General features: G+C 44.7%; 1 protein-coding gene across 2 annotated transcripts in view; it reads right to left on the bottom strand.

Moving 5' to 3' along the window:
* The window catches only part of EFHB (EF-hand domain family member B), an 89,607-nt gene that overhangs the window by 32,737 nt on the left and 33,760 nt on the right, over positions 1-23,110 (bottom strand). The window lies entirely within an intron of this gene.

The following is a 23,110-nucleotide window of genomic DNA, read 5'->3' on the forward strand; positions in this document are numbered from 1 at the left end:
CAGCAGCAGCGCAGGCAAGAAAATGACAGGGTCGGCCAGTTGTCCGGCCCTGTCAATCATACGGTAGGTGGACAGCCCTACCACAGCTGAAGAAGTCTGGCTAATGAGACAAATTGATTCTCTTATCTCTACAGCCAACCAATATAAAGTAGATAATATTAGGTGGCACTATAGCAGGTTGCCACAATGTAACGTTAAGGGTGCATTCACACGACTATGTATTTTGTGGTCCACAAAACACGGATCCGCAAAATACAGTTGACATCTCTGTGACGTCTGGAAGACATCTGTGTACTTTCTGCATCCGGATGTCCATTCCGCTAAAGATAGAACATGTCCAATTCTTGGCCGTAGGAATGGGTCCACATAAAAAACGGATGCAACACGGACGTCACACAGACGTCATGCGTGTTTTGCGGACCACAAAAAACATATGGTCGTTTGAATGCACCCTTAACATTACATTGTGGCAACCTGCTATAGTGCCTTCACCTATATATAGGTTGGTTGTAGAGATGAGCGAATACACAAAATTGTGTGAATGTACCCTAAAAGAATTCTTATATACTGCTTGTTATTTTTGATGTTAAGCAGTGAACACATCACAATCCGGATCTATATTTCACATACATGTCTGCAGCATTTGCTGACATATGTCAACATGCTCATAGACTATCACTGGCCAAAGGTGTGGTATATGAGATCAAACATAATATCAGCCATGATGTGAACAGGACCTTAAAAAGGACCTGTCATCCGTTTAAAGAGATCCTGTCACCACTCCTGACATGTCTATTTTAGTAACTACATGCATTCCCCATGAAATAACAATTCTGAGGTGTGGCAAACCTAGCCACTTACAGAATGTCTTTCTTGTCTGTACCTCTTCACCTCCCCCCTTTTCCTGTCCCATTGTTTCCCCAGCAGGGTGTTGTCTCAGCCCTTGCTATTGTCTGACCCCCCTTTTCCTTGTACCATAGTCATCTATGTATTGTATGTAAATGAGGCTGTTGGCAGTTTGAAACCAGGTGCGCATGCCTAGTAAAGTCAGTTGACTCCCAAACTGTGTGTCGCCCAGTCACTGGGGAAATTGTCTCTTGGATATTGACCTGCTTCTTCAGCTACAAGGGGATTTAAGTGAAGATATTAAGGGTATACCGTGAAGCTCCGCAACAATTGGTGGCAAGCGGCGGGATACAAGCCTTGCAGCACAGCAAAGCAGCAGTTTGTTAAAACAGCCATTCGGATATACCGGAGTTCGAGAATATGTGCAGTCATTCGAACGAACGGTGAATGGAGACGAATTATGCAACATTGAAACGAACTACGTTAAAGGAATTATTGGAAGCAAGGGGAAGAATAGCCAGCAACAAAACCAAAGCTACTCTTGTGGCCGAACTCATGGAGGGGGACAGAGCGACCACTGCGGCAACTCCACAGGAGACAGAGCCAATGGAATTTACAACAATAGCAGGTTAGCTTTTTACCCAAACACCCCCTCCGTGGAGACACTAGAAAGACTGATAGCAGATGTACACGAGTACATTGTAGCTAAGCAAAACGCTATTCAGCGAGTTGGGGAAAGAGCCCCAGCACCCACCAGCACTACCCAGGGAAAAACTAAGATTCCCTACCAAGCTTTTAAAACTTACACAGAAGGAGAAAGTGATATTGATGAATACCTACAGGATTTCGAAAGGTTGTGCCAGCTACACGACATCAGCCCAGCCGACCAAGTACCCCTGCTGGCAGGTAGATTGTCAGGCCGCGCCGCAGAGGCATACCGAACTGTCCCAGATGAAGACATCAGGAATTATCCCAAAGTCAAACAAGCCATCCTAGCACGGTATGCCATTACCTCTGAGGCATACCGACTCAAATTCCGGAACATCAAGAAACAAACAAAAGACTCACACACTGAATGGGCACACCGACTACAGCGAGCCGCCAAGGGGTGGATGGAAGCGGCACGGGTCACCACTATGGAAGAGATGTTCCAGTTAAAAGTAATGGAGCAGTTTTTTTAATGGACTAACCACAGAACTTCAAAATTGGGTACGAGATCGCAAACCCCATACCCTACCAGAGGCAGCCAAGCTAGCTGATGAGTTCCAAGACACCAGGCGAGATCAACGCACACCACACCGGACCACGTATGGATCTACCACCCCTCTGCCAGCAGTGACTACCTTGGCTCATCCACGACCAGCCGCGAGCCACAACCCGTACCCTCCTAGGTACAATACCCGACCACCGATCCGCTGCCACACCTGCAACCAACAGGGGCACATCCAGAGAGACTGCCCACGTAACCGACCTCGCCAGAACTGGAACCACCAGGGTCCTCCTCCCCCCAATCGGGCTGCAGTACACTGCTGCCAAAGAGAATTTGTGCTCCCAACATCCACAGTCACCTCAATAGAAGAGCCTCTGGGGATCCTACACGAGGTAAACCCCATACAAGCCGCCTCAGACAACCGCCAAGGGCACCGCCAGGTGGTACACATGGAGGGGAAGAGTATACAAGGATTACATGACTCTGGGGCCACGTTAACCCTGGTCCGAAATCATTTGGTGCCTAAGCACACCCTCACCGGAGACTGTGTAGCTGTACGGGTGGCAGGGGGAGCAATTTACAAAGTTCCCACTGCCAAGGTGCATTTGAATTGGGGGGCAGGGCATGGAAACGTGGAGGTGGGAATTATGCAGGATTTGCCCGCTGATGTTATTTTGGGCAACGACTTGGGGGAGCTCACCTCTGCTTTTGTCCCTCAACCAACTATCCAAGAGGCCTACCCGGTTGTTACCCGGCAGCAAGCACGCACCACGGCTCCATCCGATCACTCTGAGGCTCAGGTAAACAATATGCCACACACCCCTCCTATTCTACCCTGGGATGCCCCCTGGAATTTGGCAGTGAGGTGGCCCTAGATCCCTCCCTGCAGGTATATAAAGATAGGATAAATAAGGACCAAGGAGGGTTGGAGGGAGAGAGATATGCTTGGGAAAAAGGTCTCATATACCGCTATGCAGAGAAGGTAGTAGCAGGGTCCATACCCGTGCCCACTAAGCAGTTAGTGGTACCCCGAAAGTATAGACAAGAGTTGCTGCGCATCGCGCACGATATACCATTATCAGGGCATTTAGGAATCAGCCGAACGAAACATCGGCTGACGCAGAACTTCTTCTGGCCAGGTATCTCAAAGGATATTAGACAATACTGTCAAACGTGCGATACCTGCCAGAGGGTAGGGAAGAGAGGGGATCGCTATAAAGCCAAACTCAGATCCCTGCCCATAATTGAAGAACCCTTCAGTCGAGTAGCTGTAGACATAATAGGACCCCTAGCGAAACCCAGTCCCTCCGGCAAGAAATACATCTTGACCGTAGTGGACTACGCCACTAGATACCCAGAGGCAGTGGCGTTGACCAATGTACATGCAGAGACTATAGCCGATGCCCTTATGCAAATATTCTCCCGTATGGGATTTCCCCAGGAGATTATTTCGGATAGGGGCACCCAGTTCACTGCAGAGGTCACCCACCAACTCTGGAAAGTGTGTGGGGTGAAACCGATCTTAAACTCCGCCTACCACCCCCAGTCCAACGGGCTCTGTGAACGGTTTAACGGAACACTTAAACAGATGATCCGCACGTTCATAGACACTCAAAAAGACTGGGAACGGTTTTTGCCCCACTTGCTCTTTGCATATAGGGAAGTACCCCAAGAATCCACGGGATTCTCCCCTTTTGAATTATTGTTCGGGAGGAGAGTGAGGGGTCCCTTAGACCTTATCAGAGAACACTGGGAGGGAGGGATGACTACGAATGGTACCCCTATTGTCCCATACGTGCTGGAGTTTAGGGAACGCTTGGAGGCTCTGACCCAGACGGTACGTACTAACCTCCAAGCGGCCCAACAACGACAGCGCAGATGGTACGATAAGGGGGCCAGAGACCGCAGCTTTCAGGTCGGGCAGAAGGTGTTAATCCTACGGCCAGTCCCTAATGACAAGCTGCAGGCCTCCTGGCAGGGCCCATACAAGGTGGTGGAGCAAATCTGCGATACTACCTATGTGATCGGCCCGTGCGCTGGAGCAGGGGGCAGACGCATGCTCCATGTGAACATGCTGAAGCCCTACTACGAGCGCATAGAAGAGGTGACCGCTATTTGTGCCTCTGCCGCAGAGGACTTTGACAATTTACCTCTCCCAGACCTCCTAGAGAAAGAGGGCCAAAAAGAGGACCTGGAAGAGGTTCAGTTAGGTGAACGGCTGAGTCCCCAGGAAAGGGCGCAGGCTCATAGTCTAATAAGGGAAAAGGGAACCACTTTTTCTAATCTCCCCGGGTACACCCCGTTAGCCACCCACAAAGTAGAAACACCAGGGCAGACCCCTATCCGCCAACCTCCTTACCGCATACCTGAATCCGTAAAGGATAATATGCACAAGGAAATAGAAGAAATGCTACAACTAGGAGTCATAGAGCACTCTGAAAGCCCTTGGGCTTCCCCAGTAGTTCTGGTGCCGAAGCGGGATGGGACTACCCGCTTCTGCGTAGACTACCGGAGGCTTAATGATAAGACCGTATCCGATGCCTACCCTATGCCCCGGATAGACGAGCTCCTGGACAAAATGGCCAGGGGCCAATACCTCACCACAATAGATCTTTGTAAGGGGTATTGGCAGATTCCCCTAGCCGAAGACGCCATCCCTAAGTCGGCGTTTGTCACCCCGTTTGGCCTGTACCAGTTTAAGGTCATGCCATTCGGGATGAAAAAAGCTCCGGCTACTTTTCAGAGGATGGTGGATCGGCTATTGGATGGGTTCCAGGAGTACGCTTGCGCCTATCTAGATGATATAGCGATCTTCAGCCACTCCTGGACTGAACACCTGACCCACATAGGAGCCGTACTAGACCGTAAGGGAGGCAGGATTAACTCTGAAACCCAGTAAGTGCCATATAGGGCTGGCAGAAGTCCAATACCTAGGACACCGGGTAGGGAGCGGCCAACAAAAACCCGAACCGGCTAAGGTAGAGGCTGTAGACAAATGGCCAACCCCTCGTACCAAAACTCAAGTACTGGCATTCCTAGGTACCGCAGGATACTACCGTAAATTTGTACCCAACTACAGTACCCTGGCCAAACCCCTCACCGATTTGACCCGCAAGAATCTCCCTAAGATAGTAGTCTGGACCCCAGAGTGTGAGCAGGCATTCCAGCAACTAAAAACGGCTCTTGTGAATTCCCCTGTACTTGCCGCCCCTGATCCAACTAAACGCTTTCTCGTCCACACAGACACTTCTATGTTTGGATTGGGGGCAGTACTGAGCCAAGTCGGAGAAGATGGCGGCGAGCATCCAGTGGCTTACTTAAGCAGAAAACTTTTACCCCGGGAAGTAAGCTACGCCGCCATAGAAAAAGAATGCCTGGCCGTGGTGTGGGCCCTTAAAAAGCTGCAGCCCTATTTGTATGGACACCCCTTTTCCTTACTCACAGATCACAACCCGTTGGTGTGGCTGAACAGGGTGTCAGGAGACAATGCCCGGCTGCTGCGCTGGAGTTTGGCGCTGCAGCCTTTTGACTTTACCATCCACTACCGCCCTGGGAAGCAAAATGGCAACGCCGACGGGTTATCCAGACAAACTGAACTTGAAAAGTGATCTGTGAGCGCTCCTCCGGACATCCCCAAGCCGATCCGTTGGGATCAGACTGTGTATGCCGGCTTGGTTCTGGGGGAGCATTGTGGCAAACCTAGCCACTTACAGAATGTCTTTCTTGTCTGTACCTCTTCACCTCCCCCCTTTTCCTGTCCCATTGTTTCCCCAGCAGGGTGTTGTCTCAGCCCTTGCTATTGTCTGACCCCACTTTTCCTTGTACCATAGTCATCTATGTATTGTATGTAAATGAGGCTGTTGGCAGTTTGAAACCAGGTGCGCATGCCTAGTAAAGTCAGTTGACTCCCAAACTGTGTGTCGTCCAGTCACTGGGGAAATTGTCTCTTGGATATTGACCTGCTTCTTCAGCTACAAGGGGATTTAAGTGAAGATATTAAGGGTATACCGTGAAGCTCCGCAACATGAGGCATTTATTCTTATGACTCTATGTTGTTCCATTCCTTTATTATTTCTGCTAGAAGTTATGAATGAATTGCTAGCCGTCTGCAGCAAGGGTACAGGGGGGTGGTAGCCAGTAGAGGGGGGTGTACCTGCACAAACTCACTGTATCCAATCAGTGCTGCCATTTTCAAACTGCGCAGGTACATACCCCGAACAGGTTACCACCCCTCTGTACCCTTACTGCAGACTGCTAGCAATTAGCAGTAGATCTAGTAGAAATAATACAGGAATGCCATAAGAATAGATGCTCCAGAATTGTTACATAGGGAATGCAAGTACAGTAGTTACTAAAACATACATGTCACAGGTCCTCTTTAACTCCTGCCCGACATCTGCCATACATGTACAGGGCAGCGGGAAGTGATGGGGACCCAATGGCTGGAATGGCAGCCCAATGCCTTCCACAGGCATCAGAGCCTGCCAGCTTTAGAAGCCTACGACACCCAGTCTCCTGTATTGTAATGCATTGTAGAGGGGATCAGACTCACAAAAAAAAAAGTTCAAAAAGTGGATTTTAATAATACAAAATTAAAAGTTTCAAGCAAAAAAAAAAATCACCCTTTCCCCTCATCAATAAAAATAAATATAAAAAAATAAATACGAATACACATATTAGGTATCGGCATGTCCTTAATGACCAGCTTTATCAAAATGTTACATGATCTACATTATTTTCTTACAAATTTGAAAAATTACTTCTAAAATTCGAAGCCTTCTAACTTCCTAAAAAAATTAAATGACATTTTACAAAATGATGCCAACATAAAGTATACATATGGTAAATGTTAATTTTTAAGTATTTTTTGAGGTATCACAATCCGTCTTAAAAGCAGAGAAATTCAAATTTTAAAAAAATATCAATTTTTTTAAAAAATTTCCGTTAATTTTCAATTTTTTTTATAAATGTAAAACATATCGACTTAAATTTACCTTTACCATAAAGTACAATTTGTCACGAAAAAACTATCTCAGAATTGCTTGGATAAGTAAACCCATTCCAAAGCTATTACCACATAAAGTGACACATATCTGATTTGCAAAAATAGGCTCTATCAGCAAGTTGAAAAATGGCTGTGTCCTGAAGGGGTTAAATATTCAACGCTAGTTCCTTGCCTGAATTAGTGGCTGTTTTTCTGTTTCCTTTGGTGTCTATTTTATTTGTCTGGGCACCCTTTGCCCTCCAGTTCATAAGATACGCCAAGATATTGTCCTAGGTACTTCTGGTGCCGTATATGTAAATTATCAGTGGTTTGCCAAAAGGGGTGGCTCCCACAAGTCTTCTACTGAGGTGGAGTCCTCTTCATCATTCTGAGCGCCAACATATTTCTCGAGAGATCATACTGATGAAGCTGTGATTGGACGGTGTTAGAGCATGAAGCTTTTTGAATCTTTTGTCTGGACACAAGATATGTTCCAGGTATGAACTACAGAATCAATCTATTGTATATTTATCAGAGCACTGTACATTCAGTTTTCAAATTTTTTATGTATATAATTATTACTTTCTGGATCATGCATATTTCATGTTAAACAGTACTCCAGTGGAAGACAGCACACGGAATACGCTTAAAAAGGGAATCTCATCAGCAACACCCTATCAAACTGTTGGCATAGACACATGTGTCTGCTGTGTTTAACCTGATTAAAATGGTGTTTTTCTTTTCTTGATCTGAAGATCTGTTCCCGAGTTATTATACTTTTTCTTAATATGCAAATTAGGGTTAAATTGTCTTTGGTGCTATGAGGGCGTCACCATTGCTCTTGTTGCAACCAAGCTACACTCCTTTCTGTGGCCAGCCCCTCTCTGGCTGCTTTTCCACTGCCTAAGCAGTGAGAGAATGGCCTGGGAACAGAAAGAAGTGCAGCTTGGGTGCAACAAGAGCAATGGTGACACCCTTACTGCACCAAAGGCTCAATTTGTACATAAAGAAAAAGCATCATAGCCCAAGAACGAAGCCTCAGATCAACAAAAGAAAGTAGAATATAGACTTACCAGTAAATAGTTTTCCAGGAGTCCGACATGACAGCACACATGGAGGATGTCCTTATATACCTCTAAAGGGACAGGAAGCACAGAGAGGTTAAAAGCCTCCCCTCCAACACCAGTGTTTTTAAATCATCACACCGGTCAAGCAGCAAAAAATAAATAAATATATATATATATTATAAAAAAGGCGAAAAAGTGGGACTGCACTCCTGAGTAGTAGTGAAATCAAATACTTTTATTCACCCATGATCTGGCAAACTTGCGATGTTTCGGCTCACAAGAGCCTTCCTCAAGCTTGAGGAAGGCTCTTGTGAGCCGAAACGTCGCAAGTTTGCCAGATCATGGGTGAATAAAAGTATTTGATTTCACTACTACTCAGGAGTGCAGTCCCACTTTTTTGCCTTTTATAACATTGGGTATTGCCGCTACCCTTCGTTGGACTTTGCACCCACACTCTGGATGGTGCTCCCGCTGGACTTTTTCATATATATATATATATATATATATATATATATATATATATTCTCGAGAAATAAACCATATATCTATAGAGAGGGATAAGTAGGATGCTGGCATGTCGGACTCCTGGAAAACGAACTACCGGTAAGTCTAAATTCTACTTTCCAGGACGTCCTCCATGACAGCACACATGGAGCAATACCAGATAATACTACTTTAGGGAGGAACCACAGCCTGTAGGACTTTACGTCCAATGGCTAAGTCTCTATTAGCAGATAGGTCTAGTCTGCAATGTTTGCAGAAGGTTTGAAAACTAGACCAGGTAGCTGTCCTGCAGATTTGTTCCACAGAGGCATTAGCTCTTTCTGCCCAAGAAGCGGCCACTGCTCGAGTAGAATGGACTGTGACTTTGAATGGGCAGTCTTTGTTCTGGGAAGTATAAGCTTGCTGGATTGTTGATTTAATCCATCTTGCAATAGATTTTCCTGAATTGCACAAATAAAGCTGAATCTTTCCTGAAGGGGCGAGTGACTTCTAAATATTGTATTACTGAACGACGAACATCTAGAGTATGAAAACATTGTTCTTTCGTATTCTTCAGATCTGTACAAAAAGAGGGTAGAACTCTTTTCTGGTTACGATGAAAAGATGAGACGACTTTTGACATAAAAGCTGGGTCCAATTTTAAGATTACTCTGTCATCCAGAATCCTCATATATGGTTCTCTTGAAGAGAGAGCCTGTATCTCTCCTACTCTCCTTGCCGATGTTATGGCCACTAGAAATACTGTTTTGAAAGAGAGCATTTTTATTTCACAGTTTTCTAAAGGTTCATAAGGAGGATTACATAGGTGCTCCAATACTAGTGACAAGTCCCAAGGAGGAACTGACTTTCTTATCAAAAGCCGTATCCTGGAGATGGCACGAGAAAATGTTTTCATCCAATTGTGCTCTGCTAGACGGAAGTCAAGAAACCAACTTAAAGGCGAATTCTGAACTTTTATAGTACTGGGCCTCAGACCCATGTCAAAACCTTCCTGCAGAAATTCTAGAATGTCCTGAATAGAAGGGGAAACTAACTCTTTTTGAAGAGAAACAGACCAGAAACTGAATTTCTTCCAAATGTTACTGTAGGTGGCAGAAGTAACCTTCTTGTGACTTTGTAGTATGGTTGTTATAACTCTTTCTGACAGGCCCCTGGCTCGTAGTATCTGCTCTTCAGAATCCATGCTGCCAGCTTCAACCTGTGCACTTGTGGATGCCAAAGAGGCCGCTGAGACAATATGTCTTCTTCTGGGGGAAGAAAGAAGGGTTCCTCCAATGCCAAGTTCTTTAGAATTGGAAACCAGCTTTGTTTTGGCCAATATGGAGCTATTAGGACCAGAGTTACACATTTTGACCTCAGATTTTTCAGGATTGGCCCAATTAGAGGAAAAGGCGGGAAGGCATAGGCCAGATCCATATCCCAACTCTGAGACAAAGCACCTACTGCCACTGGTCTGTCCCATGGATTCAGTGAGAGAAAAACGGAAGAAGGGTATTTTTTCTTGTGGCAAAGAGGTCCAAATGAGGAGTCCCCCATTTCTTGCAAAGTAGATGAAATACATCTTTTTTGAGACACCACTCCCCTGAACGTATGGAATGTCTGCTTGAGAAATCTGCGGTCACATTTTTCTCTCCTTTCAGGTGGATTGTCGAGACTGACAGTACATTTTTCTCTGTCCAGCTGAATATCCGATCTGATAAATGCTGAAGGGGTGGAAATCTTGTCGTCGTCCCCCTTGATGTTTCAGGAATGATACTGTTGCAATGTTGTCTGAGAGAACCCGTACATGTAGGCCCTTTAGAAGATTTTCCGCTTTTAGGAAAGTATCCAAGACTGCTCTCAACTCCCTGAAGTTTGAGGACCTGTGGTAGAGATTGTGACCCCAGGGATCCTGAAAGTATAAGTCCTGCATCTGTTGTTACTAGAATCTGAGGTTCTAAAGTCCATGGAAATCCCAATGATAAGTTCTCTGGATTTATCCACCATGAAAGACTCCGTCTTAGCATCTGATCCAAAGAATTTAGATCTGGGTTCCAACAAGTAAGAACTGTTTTCTGCAAAGTCCAGGACTGTAGCTATGCAAGACGTCATTAACCCTAGGATATTGATGGCTGTTCTTATAGACCAGACTTCTTTCCTTTGGAATAAGGAAATCTGGTGCATCTTTGCCGGTTTCTCTATCGGCAGAAATGAACGTTGTTTTTCCGAGTCCAATAGGGTGCCTAAGAAAATCTTCCTTGTTTCTGGAATAAGGTTAGATTTTTCTAGGTATATGATCCATTACAAGCGGGAAAGACTTGACAAGGGGAATTCCAGCTGTTTAATTAGAATGGTGGCAGATGGAGCTGTCAATAGGAAGTCGTCCAGATAAGGTATAATTATTATACCCTCTTCTTTTCTCAACCAGGACAACCATCTTTTAAGTCCACTGTGCACATTACCGCTCCTGGACAAATTAACTGAATTGCGGATTTATTGATTCCATTTTGAATCGTCGATATTTCACCCACTGAATCAGTATTTTTAGGTTTAGAATGGATCGATATGTCCTATTTGACTTTTTTACTAAAAAAACTCTTGAGTAATGTCCCAGACCGATTTCTTCTGGAGGTACTGGCTTGATGGCTTGCAGACGCAATAGTTTTTCCAAATCTGACATTATTGCAGAATTCCGTTCTGGTTGAGCGAAATGTGTCACAACAAATTTCCTTGGGCAGGATATAAAAATTAAATTCTGTATCCTTCTGTCACGAATCAGCGGGTGTGAAGCCACTGTGCCATGTGTACTACCTCCTCTAAGCGTGTTGTCTAAGTGAACACCTGGATCTTCACAGTACCCCTGATGGTGGGGATAGACTTTTCCGAGGGGAACACCAGGTCGCTACCTCTTGAGGAGGATAGGCACACGCTTTTTCTTATCCAGGCCATTCTAATAATGTTTTCTCATCAGATATTGTACTTCATGACAGTGGTAAAATTGAGTAAATTTTTATTTATTTATGAAAAATTACCAAATTTACCCCCAAAAATTAAAAAAAATAGCAAAATTTCCAAATTTCAATTTTTCTACTTTTATCATAGATAGTAATACCTCCAAAAATAGGTATTACTTTATATTCCCCAGCAAATCCTAAAATTTTTAAGAAAATTTCCAAAACCTACTTTTCAGGTCTGAAGTCACTTTGTGAGGCTTACATAATGGAAACCACCCCAAAATGACCCCGTTTTAGAAACTACACCCCTCAAGGCATTCAAAACTGATTTTACAACCCTTGTTAACCCTTTAGGTGTTCCATAAGAATGGAAAATGGAAATGAAATTTCAGAATTTCACTTTTTTGGCAGATTTTCCATTTTAATCCATTTTTTCCAGTAACAAAGCAAGGGTTAACAGCCAAACAAAACTCAATGTATTGCCCTGATTCTGTAGTTTACAGAAACACCCCATATGTGGTGGTAAACTGCTGTATGGGCACACGGCACGGCGCAGAAGGAAAGGAACGCCATATGGTTTTTGGAAGGCAAATTTTGCTGGACTGTTTTTTTGACACCATGTCCCATTTGAAGCCCCTCTGATGCACCCCTAGAGTAGAGACTCCAAAAATGTGACCCCATTTTGGAAACTATAGGATACGGTGGCACTTTTGTGAGGCAAGATAACAAACAATAGCTGTTTTTGCACAGTTTTTATTTTTTGTTATTTACAACGTTCATCTGACAAGGTTAGATCATGTGGTATTTTTATAGAGCAGGCTGCTACGGACGTGACAATACAAAATATGACAACTTTTTTGGGTTGTTTGTTTCAATTTTACATAATAAAGCATTTTTGAAAAAAAAAATAATTGTGTCTCCACATTCTGAAAGCAGTATATATATATTTTTTTTTTGGGCGACTGTCTTATGTAGGCACTAGTTTATTTTGGCATGAGATGACGGTTTGATTGGTACTATTTTGGGGTGCGTAAGACTTTTTGATAGCTTGGTATTACACTTTTTGTGATGTAAAGTGACAAAAAATGGCTTTTTGAAACTTTATTTTTTTTACAGTGTTCATCTGAGGGGTTAGGTCATGTGATATTTTTATACAGCAGGTTCTTTCGGACGCAGTGATTCCTAATATGTATACATTTTTTATTTACTTAAGTTTTACACAATAACAGCATTTTTTAAACAAAAAAAAGATGTTTTAGTGTCTCCATATTCTGAGAGCCATAGTTTTTTTTATTTTTTGGGCGATTCTCTTATGTAGGGGCTCACTTTTTGCGGGATGAAGTGACGGTAAGATTGGTACTATTTTGGGATGCATATGACTTTTTGATTGCTTGCTATTACACTTTTTGCGATGTAAGGTCACAAAAAATGGCTTTTGACACCGTTTTTATATTTTTATTTTTTACGGTGTTCACCTGAGGGGTTAGGTCATGTGATATTTTTATAGAGCTGGTAATTATGGACGTGGTGATACCTAATGTATACTTTTTTTATTTATTTAAGTTTTACACAATAATATCATTTTTGAAACAAAAAATAATAATCATGTTTTAGTGTCTCCATATTCTGAGAGCCATAATTTTTAATGTTTTGGGCGATTGTCTTAGGTAGAGTATATTTTTTGCGGCACGAGGTGACAGATTGGTACTATTTTGGGGGGCACTACGCCTTTTTGATCGCTTGGTGTTGCACTTTTAGTGATGTAAGGTGACAAAAAAAAAGTTGGTTTTTTTTTAGCACAGTTACGGTGTTCATTTGAGGGGTCAGTTCATGTGATATTTTTAGAGCCAGTCGATACGGACGCGGCGATACCTAATATGTCTACTTTTATTTTTTTTCCCTATTTTCTCTACTTTATTTTGGGAAAAGGATGCTTTTTTTTTTACTTGAAACTTTTAATTTTTTGTAAAACTTTATTTTTTTAAAATTTTGTTACACTTTATTTTTTGTCCCATTCTGGGACTTCAACTTTTGGGGGTCTGATCCCTTTTACAATGCCTCACAATACTTCTGTATTGTGATGCATTGGCTGTAAGTGTATTACAGACTGTAATACACTTACAGCCTGCTTTCCTGTGAGATCCAAGGGGCTGGATCTCACAGGCTCTCCCGGAAGGCAGCCACGATGCCGTCACATCAGCACGGGGACCAGTTGGCTCCTCTTTCCCTCCCTCCACACATCGCACGTGCCACGCACGTGCCAGCGTGCCACGGATCGGGCAGGCGCAGCTCCTGCACCCGCCCGATCACAGCTCCGTACATGTACGGCGCTGGTCCTTAAGGAGGAACCCTCTACCCTTACCTCCCATTGGGTAACTTCTCCTTCCTGATTTACCCTTGCCTCTGTAGGACTGAGACGTATATCGGGGTCCTGGCTTCCGAATGGACTGGGACTTTTTATTTTTGTCCTCTGAAAACCCTTTCTTTTTGTCTATAGCCTTTTCCAGAATAGAATCTAGAACAGGGCCAAAAACATAAGTACCAGAAAATTGGATAGTACAAAGTTTATTTTTTGACGGAATGTCCCAGGACCAAGGTTTCAGCCACAACGCACGTCTGGAGGCACAGCTTCAGCGGAATAGATTCCGCTGAAGCATCAGAGACAAACGCAGTTGCCATTTTTAAGAGTGGAATGGACTCCAGAATTTTTTCACTGGAGGTTTTCATCTTTAGATTGTTATCTAGTTGGGAGAGCCATAAAAATAACGATCGAGACACTGACGTAGCGGAAAAATTGTTTTTGATCAATGCAGAAGATACCTCCCAGGATTTTTTAAAAGACCATCTTCTTTTCTATCCATAGCGTCCCTAAGTTGCGAGGAATCCTCAAGGAGGTTTTTTTAATTACTTTCTCAATTGGTATATCAATTTGCGGGGTATCCACCCACAATTTTGTATCTTCTGCATTAAAGGCTAGACGATTCTTAAACTCCGCCCATTCCTCCAATATGAGTAATTTTAGATTTTAATTTACTGGAAAGTGTTTTCTTTTTTGCTTTTAGTCCGCCAAACATCTCGTCCTGTATAGAACAAGGTTGGGTGACTTCCTCAACTTCCATTGTCTGACGGACAGCAGAAATGAGAATGTCTAAATCATTGGATGAAAAAAAATAACTTTTTTCCCTCTTCCGCAGAACAAGAAGCCATTTCTTTTTTTTTCTTTTCTTTTTTTAATCTTTTTTATTTCTGTTATATAAGAAACATGTACAAAATCAGAAAAATCCAAAGATCCATATTACAGAAATCAATAATATAATAACATTTTGCCCCAAGTACCCCCCCCCCCCTTCCTTTGGAAAAAGAGAGAGAAAAAAAACACATCCGGCCCTAGTTCAACAATTTTTTCCATATTTTTTTGTTAATAGTATCTTTTTATTTATTAATTTAACAAAAAGCATAACAAACACATCAAATACAGACAATCATCAATTGAGTCCAGTACAAATCAAATACATGGGATCAATCATAACAGTTCCTCATGACCCAAGTTTGGGACAGAAGAAAAAGATATCACTTTCAGGATGAACAGTACCCAACATATCAATCCTAAGGAAGATTAAAAGTACTGCACACACACACACATTCACACACGCCTTCATTGGTCAGAACAGTCTTTCAGTCATCTATGGTACTAGAGTCTGGGCTCCGATCCAGGGGTCCCATATCTTCATGAAGCGATCAGGGGTCCCTCTTCTCTCATACACAAACTTGTATAATTCAAGATCAGCATTAACTAGATGTACCCATTGTTGCACAGTAGGATTCTTAGGAGGTTTCCAGTTGAGAAGGATAGTTTTCCTAGCATAATATAAGAGTATTCTATACAGCTTCCTGCCAAATTTGGTGGGAACAATCTCGTTGGCTACTCCCAACAGACTAGTGAGTTCAGTACAGACGTTAGAAAAGCCTAGTTTGTCATTAAAATATTTATGGATCTCTTCCCAGAAGCCATGAATAATCGGACACTGCCAAACCATGTGTATAAGACAACCGTTTTCATGTCCACATCTTGTACAATGAGGGTTCGGCAATTTACCCATTTTAAATAGTCTCACAGGAGTATAATAAATCCTATGAAGCCATTTAACTTGAATCAACTGATCCCTAGCACTTACCACTGTAGATCTCCATGTACAGCTAGATTCTTTAACATGAACATCTTCCAAACCTTCAATGTCCCTTTTCCACCTAACAAATGCCCTGTCTAGGGGGGAGTCCTGCAACGCCATCAACGACGCATACAGGGTCGACACTGGTTTGACCAACGGAACCCTCCTAATCGCTGCCTCAACTGTACCACACTCCAGCTTTAAAGGTTCTCTACCAAACTGAGCCTGACAAGCATGCCTGAGTTGAAGATATCTATACAAACAACGCTGGGGCAAATTAAACTCCTGTTTCAAACTATTAAAGGTTTTAAATAGGCCCTTATCATATAGTTGGGTAAGGTAGCGCACCCCCCTCTGAGGCCAAAATTCAAACTCCAGTAATGAGAACAGCTCCGGAAGCACTCTGTTTCTCCACAAAGGGAAATATGGCGACCAAGTAATATCATTCTCATCAGGGTTACATTTCTGACCCCATTTGACCCACATCTGTACTGCAGCAGCCATCGATTGGGTGTAGTGTATTGTAGACCTAGCCCCCCTCCTATACGCCAAGTTCGTAAGTGCCTCATAGGACCCCAATAAAGCTGCCTCCAACACTACCGCCGGGTTACCTGAGTCAGCCCGTACCCACCACGCCACATAGCTCAGCTGCACCGCTACATAGTACATGTACAGGTTTGGCAAGGCAAGACCCCCCCCGCAGGTAAGACGCCTGGAGGGTGGATCTCGCTATTCTGGGAGAAGACTTATTCCATAGAAAGGGAGCGATTATTCTATCCAAAGTAGCAAAATGTCTCTTGGGGAGTAACACTGGGGCAATTTTTTCCATATTTTATCATTTGTTTCTGCTCTCTCACTATATCTCTCGGACACCCGTTCCAATTTAATCAAATTAGCGACTGCTTCTTGCCACTGTCCCACTGTAGGGGGATCTCCATTTACCCATTTCCGAAGTATGAGAAGTCTAGCTTGAAATAGTACTTTACCTAAAACCAATCGTATCTCTTTATTTAGTTTAAGATGTTCTGTAGCCCCTAATATACAAACTACTGGGTCTTTAAAGACTTGAACACCCAGAAATACTAATACAATCTCTGCAATTTCTTTCCAATACCTAAAAAGTTTAGGGCATCTCCAAAAACAATGTATAAGATCCGCCTTCTCTCCCTTATATTTTGGGCACTTATCAGAAGTTCTCACACCCATTCTCTTTAACGCCCAAGGAGATCGATGTAGCCTATAAACTATAAAGAACTGAGAGATCTTATGTGAGGCCCTTTCCAACACCATAATATAACTTCTAAGAGCATCATTCCATTTTTCTTCCATAAAAGACGGGAGCTCTTTTTCCCATTTTCCTCTGGCAAGTATTGTAATCCTTTTTTATTTTTCCTTCCATCAAAATCCCATATCTTTTTGCCGTTGTTCCTCTTTTTTCTCCTCCATTAGTAAATTTATCTATTCTATCTGATTGTTCCTTTCTATATTTATCTAAATTCGCCGATGTCCTCATAGCATTTTTGAGCTGAAAATATTTATAAATATCCTTTTGGGGATCCCAAACTCCCTTACCAAGGTGCCAAAATCCTTCAGTTTATCTTCCTCAAATACTTGACCTAGATATTTCACTCCCTTTTTATCCCAGTCTATGTAAGACCTAATCATTTGCAATTCCTTTAAATTAATATTTTTCAAAATAGGTGTGTACTGCAAATAACCTTTAATCTCTAATATTTTTTTAACTTCCACCCATATATATTTGTCATGACGGGGAGTGGGGGAAACCCCCCACCGTGGGGTGTCAGAGGGTAAAGGGGATCAGCCTGGCCAAAAGGAGTAATAAGGGAGAAGGTCACCTCCTACCTCGTCCCTAATCCTCTCCCTGACTCCTCACCGTATGAGCGGACCCCGATGGTAGGACGACTCATACTCAGGATTCCTAGAAACCCTAAGTCGCCCTGGAAATCCCTCACTTAGGAGCAGGGAAGAGACGACCTGTTCATCCCAGTTATGGAGGAACAGGAGTCTCTATCTGAGGCCAGACTGCTAGGAGAGGGGAACACATACAGCTATAAGGAGATGGCAGGTAAGTGAAAGCAGTAACACACTTACCTGCCACAGACACAGTGACTGAAACCCGTGCACAAGTGCTGGTGTCCACACCAACATTAAAAGGACACAGCACAACCACAACCACACAGGAACCCAGGACACCCATAGCTGCAATAAACGTGAGACACCATAAGAACATCTAACATCTATGACCACAAGGGTGGCCCTCACTGGACAGATGGAATATGAAGACCAGGAGGATAGCTCCAGCATACACCATGGCTGGAGAACCCCCCAGCTTCAGGCATCCAGCAGAGGCTAAATAGCCCAAGCAGCCACACCACACACACATAAACCCAGTGTTAAAACACTAGGAAGGGAGTTAACCCTTCCAAAACCATACAAGGGGAGGAAGCCACTTAAAGGGGAAGTGCACACACAAACATAGAAAGCTACACGTTGCCGCAGGCAACCATGTCACGGCAATCACCCAGAAGGCCGAGACACTGCCACCGCATGCACACACAGCAGCACGTTGCCGCGGGCAACCGCAAGTGTAGCAACAGTGTCACAGCGCACACATAGGCCGTGAAAATATTCCATTGAATTCAATATTCTATTTTCTGTGGTATTTTTCCCCAGTGTACCTGACTCCAATACCTCTAAATGATTCATTTCCCCGCTCCACCCCATTTTCGTTAATTCCTCCCTTCCCACTAAACCATTTAAACTTCCCTTTATCTGACTATATTGTGTTATTAAATAATTAAAAAAAACAATTAGGAACTGCTAATCCACCCTCTCTTACTGGGAGCTGAAGCAATTCTCTCTTTAACCTAGGAATGGCACCTTTCCAAATAAAATCCCCCATTAAACCATCTAGTAACCTAAATATTTTTTCGGCAACCTCATTGGGGCATTTTTTAAAACATACAGTATTTTGGGGAGAAAAATCATTTTTGTTAAATTCACCCGACCCTGAATTGACAACGGTAATCTTTTCCAAATGTGTATTTTAGTTCTAAGGCTACTTTCATACTTGCGTTCGGAGCGGATCCGTCTGGTATCTGCACAGACGGATCCGCTCCTATAATGCAAACGATGGTATCCATTCAGAACGGATCCGTCTGCATTATATTTCACAAAAAAATCTAAGTCTAATTGTTAGTCAGACGGATCTGTCCAGACTTTGCATTGAAAGTCAATGGGGGACGGATCAGTTTGAAATTGCACCATATTGTGTCAACGTCAAACGGATCCGTCCCCATTGACTTACATTGTAAGTCTGGACGGATCCGTTTGGCTCCGCATGGCCAGGCAGACACGAAAACGCTGCAAGCAGCGTTCGGGTGTCCGCCTGCTGAGCGGAACGGAGGAGAAACGGAGCCAGACTGATGCATTCTGAGCGGATCCTTATCCACTCAGAATACATTGGGGCTGTACAGATCCGTTCGGGGCCGCTTGTGAGAGCCTTCAAACGGAACTCACAAGCGGAACCCCGAACGCAAGTGTGAAAGTAGCCTAAGTTCTTTTATTAAGGGGAGTACATTTAACTTTTCGTATTCTTCTATATTTCCGGAGATTTGTATACCTAAATATTTAAAACTCTTGTGTTTCTCAAGCACATGCACCCTTGAGCCATTCTGTAGTTGCCCCTTCCCTAATAACATCATATGGGATTTCCCTCAATTAATGTTTAAACCGGAAAAAAAAAAAAATTATTATATCTATTACTCTATTAAACTCCTCCCCAGTGTTGTGCATAAATAATAAAATATCATCATCGGCATACATACATAATTTTTCATTTCCTTCCCCATATTGAAAACCTTTAAACTCCCTATCATTTCTTATTATACATGCCAAGGGTTCTATCGCGATAGCAAATAGTAATGGGGAGAGAGGGCATCCCTGCCTAGTGCCCCTGTAAAGGGCAAAAGGCAGGGACAAGCTCCCATCCACCCTCACCTTAGACCTCGGATTGGAGTATATAAGTTGTATCCATCTTATGAATCCCTCCCCTATGCCAACCCTTTTCAAAACTGCCCATAGATACTCCCACTCGATACAATCAAATGCCTTTTGGGCATCCAATGAGAGTATAGCTTTCTCACCAATTTCTGTTTTATTAGCTTCAATATTAAGGTACAGCCTTCTTACATTTGAATATATCGTTCTCCCGGGTATAAAACCTGTCTGATCTTCATGAATTATAACTTTAATCACCTTAGAAAGCCTACCTGCCAAAACCTTTGCCAGAATTTTAACATCCGTATTTAACAGAGATATTGGTCTATATGAACCGGGGTCTAGTTGTTCTTTAGCATTTTTTGGAATCAATGTAATAATTGCTTCTTTCATTGAGTCAGGTAAATCGCCTATTTTTTGGGCCTCACACAGTGTCGCTCTTAATTCTGGTATTAACACCTGCGCAAAGGTCTTATATATTTCGAAAGGGAGTCCATCACACCCTGGTGTTTTTACAGGTTTCACCGTACCCAAAACCTCTTCTATTTCTAAAATAGATATTTCTTTTTCCAGGAATTCCTTTTGGGCCTTAGATATCTCTCTCAGGACAATCTGATCTAGATATTGGTCCAGATCTTTTTTGTATATTGTACCCTCGACTTATAAAGTTCCTGAAAGAAATCCACAAAAACTTTAATTCCTTCAGGTGAACTATTACATCCCTATTATGTCTAATCGCCCCTATTGTCAGAACCTCCCAGGGAGCCAGTAGTGGGATGCGGAACCCACTGGCAGTAAGCAGCTGACAGCCCAGAACGCGGTACAAGTTTAGGGATAATCCAAGAGGGGTAGTCAATGTCCAATCCGGGTCGAGGCAGGCAGCGAAGGTTCAAGGCGGAAGACAGTCCAGGGGTCAGTAGCAGGGAAGGATACAAAGAAACAACAGGCAATAGAAGGATCTGCAGGGAGGCTAGGTGTTTACCATAAGGTGGAATAACTCAGCAATGAACCAGAGCTCAGGCCAGGTCTTTATAGCCAGGGAAGGTAGGAACCACCCTCCCCAGGAACCAATGGCAGGCGAGGAAGGTGGAAGGTGTGTACTGGGAATCTCCCTCAGCAAGGCTCACACCTGACAGCCGGATAATGCAGGAACTCTATGCACCCGGAAATGTGCGAGCAGCCTGTGTACTGCGCACACGCCGTGCACCCACACCTCGGGCACCAGGTGTTCTACCGAGCTGAAGGGGAACCCGTGCCCTGCGCCGTGCCCGTGGTCCCAGAGTAGGGGTAACACCCCCTGCTTCCTGACAGAGCCCCCCACCAAGGAGCGGCCTCCGGACGCGACCCTGGGAAGGCCTCTCAGGGTGAGCCCGATGGAACGCCCGCACCTTGGCGGCCGCATAGACATTCCCCAAGGGCTCCCAGGAACGCTCCTCGGGACCGTACCCCTTCCAGTGGATGAGATACTCCAGGACCCCACGCCGGCGGCGGGAGTCCAGGATCTCCTGGACTTCATACTCATCATCGTTATTCACCTGGATGGGAGGTGGTGGAGCAGGTGCCCGGTCCGGGAACGGGTTGGCACGGTGTGGTTTCAACAAGGACACGTGGAATACCGGGTGGATTCCCAGGGAAGTAGGCAACTGGAGCTTGGCTGCAACGTTGTTGACCATACTCACGATCTCAAAGGGACCAAGGTAACGGGGTCCCAGTTTTCGGGAGGGACAGGACAGCTTGAGGTGCTGTGTGGAAAGCCACACCTTGTCCCCGTCTTTGTACCTGGGGAATTCTGTGCGTCTACGGTCTGCCTGCATCTTGTGCCGCTGCTGAGCGGCCTGGAGTTGCTGCGTTAGGGTCCGCCTCAGTTCTCGTAGGAGCCGGAGTCGTTGAGCCACTTCAGGCACTGGGACATCAAGGGGGAGATCCGGGAGAGTTGCGGGATGATAGCCATAGTTGGCATAGAATGGTGAGAGCCCGGTGGAGGAATGAAGCTGATTGTTGAAGGAAAATTCCGCGAAGGGGAGATGGCTCACCCAGTCGTCTTGTAGATGGGATGTGTAACAGCGAAGGAACTGTTCGAGGGTTTGGTTGGTCCTTTCGGTCTGCCCATTGGACTGGGGGTGATAGGCAGAAGACAGGCTGCGAGTGATATGAAGGCTACGGCAAAACTGGGTCCAAAAGCGGGAGGTGAATTGTGAGCCCCGGTCTGAGACGATGGAATCAGGGAGCCCGTGCAACCGGAACACGTGTTGGAGGAACAACTCTGAGGTTTTTTGGGCCGTCGGGAGACCGGAGGTCGGAATGAAGTGGGACATCTTGGTACATCTGTCCACCACCACCATGATGGTGGTACAGGCTTGTGAAGGCGGTAAGTCCACAATGAAATCCATGGCTATGTTGCGCCATGGAAGGGTTGGCACTGGCAGAGGCTGTAATAACCCAACAGGTTTTGAGATGGGACGTTTGTAGAGTGCACACACGGAACAAGACTCTATGAAGGAGCGTACGTCGGCTGCCAAAGAGGGCCACCAAAACTGACGTAGGATGCATTCCGTGATGTTGCGCCTTCCTCGGTGGCCTGCTGTGGGGTGGTCATGGTGATGCTGTAGTACAGGCAGTCGCTGGGAGACTGGGACGTAGATCCACTGTTGGTGGTAACAAAGCCCCTGCTTCATTGGCAGATGGGCTGCCTCCTCTGGAGCTGGCATGCTGGCCCGTCGGATCCTCTCGATCAAGGAGTGTTGGGTGGCTAGAAAGTATGCGGCTGGCAGGATCGGTTCCGGAGGTGCAGGATCGGCCTCGGAGGAGCACATACGGGACAAGGCATCAGCCTTGCCGTTCTTGGATCCCGGTCGATAGGTAATCTGGAGGCGAAAACGGGAGAAAAAGAGAGCCCACCTGGCTTGTCGAGGACGCAGTCGCTTGGCACTGCGGAGATATTCGAGGTTGCGATGGTCGGTGTACACCACCACAGGGTTTTCAGCTCCTTCCAGCAAATGTCTCCATTCCTCCAGGGCGTCCTTGATGGCGAGCAGCTCCCTCTCACCCACATCATAGTTGCGTTCGGCCCCGGTGAGTTTGCGGGAATAAAAGGCAACGGGATGGAGAAGCTGCTTCTCCCCTTGGACCTGGGAGAGAACAGCCCCGATAGCCCCCTCGGAGGCGTCGGTCTCCAGAAAAAAGAAAAAACGGGCAAGAGGCGTCCGGTTGTACCAGTATAGGTGCCTGTGTGAACAGCCTCTTAAGGTGCTGGAATGCCTGTTGGACCTTCGGGGTCCATTCAAACAGGGTGTTGCTCCTGGTCAGAGCAGTGATGGGAGCGCAGATCGCTGAAAAGTTCTGAATGAATCGGCGGTAAAAATTGGCAAAACCAATGA

Source organism: Bufo bufo, chromosome 5, assembly GCF_905171765.1.
Source record: "Bufo bufo chromosome 5, aBufBuf1.1, whole genome shotgun sequence".
Classification (NCBI taxonomy): Eukaryota; Metazoa; Chordata; class Amphibia; order Anura; family Bufonidae; genus Bufo; species Bufo bufo.